Source organism: Microtus oregoni, unplaced genomic scaffold, assembly GCF_018167655.1.
Source record: "Microtus oregoni isolate MIOR12 unplaced genomic scaffold, Mior012 000026F_ref0000081, whole genome shotgun sequence".
Taxonomy (NCBI): Eukaryota; Metazoa; Chordata; class Mammalia; order Rodentia; family Cricetidae; genus Microtus; species Microtus oregoni.
This window is the reverse complement of record NW_024543085.1, coordinates 11,204,092-11,212,158: the sequence shown is the minus strand read 5'-3', so window position 1 is coordinate 11,212,158 and position 8,067 is coordinate 11,204,092. Positions and strand designations below refer to the sequence as shown.

General features: G+C 40.8%; 1 pseudogene; it reads right to left on the bottom strand.

Annotated features, from left to right (window-relative positions):
• Positions 1-334: 334 nt before the first annotated feature.
• Positions 335-1,092, bottom strand: LOC121463262 (annotated as a pseudogene).
• Between the last annotated feature and the right edge of the window lie 6,975 nt (positions 1,093-8,067).

Sequence of the window (8,067 nt, the reverse complement as noted above, 5' to 3'; positions counted from 1 at the left end):
GCCCCTGGTCTTGGTCCCTGGCTTCCTTACCCATAGCCCAGCCTCTACCACACAATATTCCCTCCAAGGTCATGGCCTCACACCTCCAACCTGCACCCTCACTCTCAGTAGGACAGGGCAAAACACAGCCTTGTTGGGCGCAAGAGATTTCGGAAGTCAAAGTTTAGACACAAAGTCCCTGAGCAGGTACCCCACATCAGTCCCGGGGACCCTGTAGCCACATAGCCATTACACCACCAAGCTGAAAGCCCATACTCCTCTGCCACATAAGCCTCCACAAGGCACTGCAGTGTGCTGTGCCTTGGTCAGGAGAGGCTCATGGGTCCTTCCTTTATCATTGGCTCTTCACTAGGACCCTGTACAGTGAGAAGCTAAGGATGGCAGCCACCGCAGTCCCGACCGCCACCAGCATTCCACGGAGCCAAAAGGAGGTGGTGGGGGGGGTGCAGCTCTGTGTGTACCAGGTGCGGGAAGGTAGCCATGGTAGCATGTTGGGTAAAGACAGCTGTGTCGGGCTGTGCTGGTCACAAGCAGGAGAATGAGGCGGGGGGTGGGGTGGGGGGACACAGGCAGCCGGTATCTACGGCAGAATTAAACTGATTAAGCTGGTGACAGGCCTGGTGAGGCATCACCTTCAGGGAGATCAGCTTTGGAGGAGATAAAGAGGCAGGGGTCTGTCCGTCCATGTAATGGCGCTTGTATATGGTAGCACAGTGTACAAAGGTCTTGGGGTCACTACTATCAAACATTAAGCAGGCGACATCACAGGTAGTATCCAGAGAGGTGTCCAGCAGGCTTTCTGCACTTACTTCACACAGAATCAGGTCCGTTGACCCGTAGTGTATGATGGTGTACATGGGGGGGGGGTGGTTCCTCAGGGAGCTCCCTGGCTTCCCTCAGGCTGTGGCCAAGGAAGGCTTGTAAGAAGGCCGACTTGCCCACTCCTTGGGCTCCCAACACCTTGCACATAAGCACACTATGCTGTGTCTGCCCTTTTTCCTGTTCTAGCCTCTTCTCACAGGTAACTGTGATGGCCTGTGCTTGGGAGTCCTGGTCATATAAAATCCTATTATAAAAGTCAGATAAAGTCATAGGTCTATAAAGTGTATTTCAGCCTTAATTAAGAGGTTGTGGGAAAACTGATTGAAACAAGATCTCTATTTACATTGACCCAGTTTAACCTCAAGGAAATTATGGCTTTGAGTTTTCGGAAATTCTCCTTCTTCAGACTTCCAGAGATCTGAGATAACAGACACAAAGCAAGCATACCCTGCTTGGCAAATTATCTGTGCTTCAAATGTTGAATAATAAAATAATCGCTGAAGGTATAACTATCCATGATTTCAAGTTGATTTAAACATGGTATTGGCACAAAATCAGACATATGATCATTTGAACTAAAATGAGGACTGAAACATAAATCTGCATACATAGGGACACTAGAATTTTGATAGATAAGCCAGAAATACAAACTGGAAGGACAAACAACATCTTCAACAAATGGTGCTGGTTAAATTGGATAGCTGCTTGTAGAAGAATCCAAATAGATCTGTACTTATCACCCTGCATAAACTCACTTCCAAATGGATCAAAGCCTCAGCAATAAAATGGACAAAGTGAACCTGATAGAAGAGAAAGTGGGGGACAGGCTTGAACTCATTGGCACAGGAGAAGACCTTTTGAACAGAACACTATTAGCATAGGTAATAAGGTCAAGAAATAATAACTGGGACCTCATGAAACTGAGAAGATTCTGTAAGGCAAAAGATACTGTCATTTAGACAAACTGACAGCCTAGAGACAAGTAAATGATTTTTACCTGCTATAATCGGATATAGGGTTAATATCAAAGATATATAAAAACTCAAAAAATAGATATAAAGAGAACAAACAACCCAACTTAAAAAATGGGGTATAGATCTATACAGCAATTTCGCAATACAGGGAACTCAAATGGCTGAAAAACACAGAAGTGCTCAACATCCTTAGGCATCAGGGAAATGCAAATCAAAACTACTTTGAACTTTCACCTCACACCTGTCAGAGTGGCCAAGATCAAGTCAATATAACAAATGACAAGAATGTGGAGTAAGGGAACACTCTTGCATTGCTGCTGGAAGTGCAAACTTCCATAGTCATGGAAATCAGTGTGGCTATTCCCCAGGAAGATGGGAATTGAACAACCTCAAGATGCAGCTATACCACTTTGGGGCATGTATCTAAAGAATGTTTCATTCAACCACAGAGACACTTGCTAACCATGTTCATTGCTGCTCTATTCTTAAGAGCCAGAAATTGGAAACAGCCTATGTAACATGAACAGGGCCGGCTTGTTGGGGTTTTCTGTCCTGCCCTGTTCCCACAGCTGTTTAGCCCCAAAGAAAATCACACAGAGATCTCTATAAGTTATAAAGCTGATTGGCCCATTAGCTCTTGTAGCTTATATTAACCCATTATTCTGATCTATTTTTGCCATATGGCTTGGTACCTTTTTTAGCTAGCAGGTCACATCCTGCTTCCTTGGTGGTCTACTCAGGACTGTGAGGAATCAACTTTCTCCTTCCCAGAATTCTCCTGTTCTCATTGCATCACCTCTACTTCCTGTCTGGTTTTCCCGCTTATACTTTCTGCCTGGCCAATTGGTGTTTATTTAAAACATGATTGACAGAATACAGACAGTTATCCCACACCAAGGTTAGGTATCCCCCAACAGAAGAAGAAATACAGAAATATGATAGAGTATATGAATTCAGCCATTAAGAAATTGAAATCATGAAAAATTAAGGTAAATAGTTGAGACAAGGAAAAAAAATTATCCTGGAATAGGTGTTCCAGACCTAGAAAGACAGAAGTATATTGGAAGGCATGGTTGACTGTTCAAAGTTGCAGTCTCCCATGACCTGGAAGCTTTTTTCAAAAGCCCAGCAACATGGAAACTTCCTTCCTACACAGTAGAACTTCCTGTCTTTACCTGCTCTTATCTGAAGAATATTCCAGGGGCTGGAGGGCTGCCCATATCGAAAAGCTGTCTTTAAGCCAAATGCCCGATTTATTACTAGCTTCATTTGGCACAGAATCCTGCTAAAAGACTTTTGCTAGGAGCTCTGTTATAGGAAGCAACTGCCACACTCTAAGCCTTGTGATAGGAGCATGCCACTTAATGCAAATCCAGGTTTATCCCCACGCTCCCCAGTCTGCTGTATTCTTTATACTCTGGAATAAAGTTGAACTGATTCACCAAAGTCTGTCTCCATCATGACCACAGCCCTCTGAACCCTATGCCTTGCTTCTGTTCTCTCCACCCTCATGGACCAATGCAGCCAATGATCCTGAGGGAGAAACAGAGCCATGACAGTATGTTTGACTTTATGTGGCTATTAGCCATAAGTCACTGATAACAAGACTATAATGCATAACCACAGAGGGTAGGTTTGGAATAAGGGACCATTAGTAGACATATCTCATTAGGAAAGGGAAGTAGTATAGTTATGGACTGATTGAGGGGTGTGGAATATGAAGATCAAGTAGGGAAGGAAAGGGAAAGAAGGGAATGCAAGGAAGGACAGCTATAATTAAAAGCCATATGAGGAGTAGAAGCTTACTAAAATATATATACTTATGAAGGTAATCTAAATGACACCTCCAAAAAAATGGAGGAAACAGAGCCCCAACTGGACATCTTTTGTCCCCAAAAGAAGCTTCCATTGTTGGGATTGGGTTACAAATCTTTGAATTTTTGACCAAGGGTGTCCTGTAGAAATCCCCGAACAACCCATGCTATTGGCAAGACTATAGCTTTCTCTTCAAATCCTGATGTCGAGGCCCCATAGCTGGAGACAACACGTTCACAGCTCACTGAACACGGAGAATTCAAGCTGTACATAGAGCTTTCAGCCCTACTTTCTAGAGTTTTTGATACAGGAAGGTACTCGGTAGAAGCAAAGAAAAGAAAAATGTAAACACTAAGCAAGACACAAACTTTTTTGTCTATAATGCTGTTCTGCCTTAAAGATATTCTCGGGGCAATGGTGACACAAAACAAAACAAAACAAACAAAACAAAACAACAACAAAAACAGTATTCATTGTATTTAAGACCCTGTGGAGCTTTTAAAAAAATAGCCCCCAAGTGTGTCACTGTGGGGTGCTCTTATTCTCAAGCTTTCCTCAATATGACAATCAGTTAACTTCCTATTGCCCACGAGATGTAGCACTCTCAATGCCGACCAGCACCACCTCTGCCTGCCTGCCCCTATGCTCCCCATCAAGATGATAATGAACTATACCTGTGAAACTGTACTCCAATGAAGTTTTATAACGAAAAGTAACAAATTGAGCATGGAAAATTACAAAAAGTACATACTGAGCAGAAAAAGAGTAACAGGGAAGTGGGCTGGAGTTAAAGCCTATGTTCAAGGAGATAAACAGATAAAGACATGGAATAAAGGGATTGGTGACCTCATGGCAAGATCCTACCCAGCTAAGTTTTTAAATTGCAGAAAGGAGTTTTATAAAATTTTAGAGCTTGGTGTGGTGGTACATGCCTTTAATCCCAGCACTGGGAAGGCAGAGGCTGGATCTCTGAGTTTGAGGCCAGCCTGGTCTAAAAACCAAGTTCAAAGAGAGTCATGATTGAGCAGTAAAGGGAACAGAAAGCTGTGAAGATGCAATTAAACAAGGGGCCATGTTCCATCCCTAGTAGGCAGTAAAACTTAGCAGCTTCAGCCACGTGGTTCTGACTTTAGACTTTATGATAAAATAAATGAGTTATAGAAGTTGCCCCCATGTCCAAGGACAGCTGATGAGGCCAGGGAAGTGCCAGGATGTCCCTATATGTAGGCTGAATAGAGAGGCCATCCATTTTGAAAAGCTGTGAAGTTGCAGCCTAGATTGCCTTGGAAAACACAAGATGTTAGGAAAAGAACTGTTAACAGGGAGTTAAACCAGCCCATGAGAAAGAAGTGTGTTTCAGTCAACAAAGTAGAATGGAATTGGAGATGTAGATAGTGTTTTGACATCAGACACAGAGGTGTAATTTGGAGTTTGTCCAGCTGGATTTTGGTCTTGCTTTGGTCCAGCATTTCCTCATTATGCTCCAACCTTGTGTTTTGGAATGGTGATGTATATTCTGTGCCAATATTTGGGAATTCTGGGATCTGCCTCTTTATTTTGATTTTTACAGGGGGATTACAGTTAAGAGATTTCCATGTGTCTCAGCAAAGATTTTGGACTTTCTACTTTTAAACATTGCTGAAACTATGATAGACTATGGGGAGTTTTAAAGTTCTACTGAATGTAGAACTTTGCATTATGATATGGCTATAAGTCTTTGGAGACCAGGAAGTGGAATGTGATGGTTTGAAAGAAAACAATTTCCAAAAGTAGTGGCACTATTAGGAGGTCTGGTCTTGCTGGCAGAAGTATGTCACTGTGAGACGGCCTTTGAGGTATCTTTTTCTCAAGCTTCCCAAGTTGACTTCTGTTGCCTCTGAGACAAGATGTAGGAATCTCAGCTCTAGCACATTTGCCTGCGTGCTGCCTGTTGATAGCACACTGAATCTCTGAAACTGTAAGTGAGTGACATTAACTAAATATTTTATCCATAGGAGTTACTGTGGTCATGGAGTCTCTTTACAGCAATTAAAAAAACTCTAAGACAGTCCTATTCTATAAGATGGACCCAAGATATGAACAATTATGCCTGTAACCCCAGCACTGGGGGCATGGAGACATCAGATCCTGAGAGTTGACTGACCAACCAGCTTAGGTGAAACAGTGAGATTCAAGTTCAGTGAGAAACTCTGTTCCAAAAATATATAACTAAAGGGGTAAGAAGTTTTAGAAGAAAACACGCAATGTCTTACTTTGGCCGATACATGCCTGTGTCATGGACCAGCACATCTACACAAGTACAGAAACTGTAAAGACACATATCATATGCATACTCTCTTATCATACTTTCTTTGGAATGCCAGCCCCCAAATAATGAAATGGAGACTTCTTGTTCATTCTGAAAACTTGGCATTTAGCTTAGGTATGTTCCCAACTGACCTGTATAACTTAAATTACCCTGTTTCTATAAATCTACGTTCTGCCACGTGGCTCTTTCCTACTCCTACATTCAACTTCCTCAGGGTCTTACTGGTGTCTCCTCAGCACCTAGATTCAAACCCTGAGTTTCTCTTTTTGAAAGTCAAGCCTATTCTCTCCTGCCTAGCTATTGGTCACTCAGCTCTTTATTAAACTAATCAGGTGCCTTTGGCAGATGAGGCAAAATATAAACATTTTCATGCACTGTAAACAAATATCCCACAACAACCATATATATGCACAGGCATACATACACTTGCAATCATATACACACCAAAACAAGCAAGCCAACAAACAAAAAAATTCCTGTCTCATTTCTTCCATTTCTCATGGCTTTACAGATCATCTCATCTTTATTATGTCCTTTTATTTTCAAAGCTATGATACTGTTTTTTCCAAACCACCATAGTTATGTCTCAGTAATAATAACTGTCAGAATAAACCGCATTGTCCCTCATGTAACAATCGGATCCAATATCCAGTAGTGTTTAATAGCTCCCAATTGATTCAGGATGAAACTGTAGCTTCTTAGGAATACATCATCAAGTCTTGCAAAGCCTTTTTTCTGCTAACCCCAGTAGTCCACTTCTGACTATTTCATCCACCCATAATATTCATTGCAAGCACTTTGTGATTTCCAAATTAGAGACCCCCTTCAGCAACATTCTAAGTCCTGGGGGGACATTCTTTTTAGAGAATGTCATCTTATCAATTAATTAAAAAATACTCATATTGGTAATCAAAAATAATGTGCAACTCGAATGGTAAGAAAATCATTGAATGCTCTTCCACTGGGATCTATTCCTAGCTCCCAGTAAATAGAGTAATTTACAATCATTTGTAACTCCAGTTCGAGGAGATATGATGACTTATGGCTTTAGCAGGCTCCTGGCCCATGCACAGTACACAGACATAGCAGGATAAACACTCATATACAATAAGTAAGATGAACAATTTAACAGCACAAAAGTAGTAGTTGACCATTTGGTATAATGCTTTATTTTGTAGACTTGAATGAAATTCATTCATTCTGTATTCCCTAGGTGGTCCCTACAGGCTAAGGTTCTAGGTTAACAAGTGAAATGCTTCATTGAACAAATATTAGATCCACTTTTGTGGAGTCAGCATTCAATGTTCAATTATATTTTAATATGATATGTTACTGAATGATTGGAATTAAAACTTTTATCATTTACAACAACAAAACGAAAGAAAATCTTTTAAAATGAAGACTACACTTATTTTTTCTGGCTGCAAAGACACAAATAGTCTTTGTGTTTTTCTAAATAGCTCAGGCAGATTTCTAGCTAGCTCTAATATCTTAAATTAACCCATTTCTATTAATGTGTGTATTACCACAAGGCTGTGACTTACTCATAAGATTCTGGCATCTTTCTCTTTTGGCAGCTTCTTGGCATCTACCTGATTCTGACATCTTTCTTCCTGCATACAGTTTAGTTTTCACACCTAATGGTATTCTGTCCTGCCATAGGTGCAAGCAGCTTTTTTATTAACTAATGATAATAAACATATTCACAACATACATATTCTTCGCTAGCTAGCTAGCTCTTATATCTTAAATTAATCCAATTCTATTAATCTGTGTATCTCCATGAGGCTATGGTATACCAGTACCTTTCTAGCATCTTTCTCCTTCAGCAGGTACATGGTGTCTGATTGACTTTGCCTTCTTTCTATCTTCATTCAGTTCAGTTTTCCCACCTAGCTATATTCTGCTCTACCATAGGCCAAAGCAGTTTCTTTATTACCAACAGTAATAAAGCATATTGACAGCACACGGAGGGGAATTCCACATCAAATCTTCATAATTTTTAAATCTCAACGAGTTTTTTTAATTTTTATTTTATATATTTACTCAAAGGCTTTGAATGCTCTTGAGTTTTGGGCATTTTACTTATAACTTTGCTTGTTTGTGTAGTAAATCAGTTGCCTACTGTGACATTGGTCCCCACTGCAT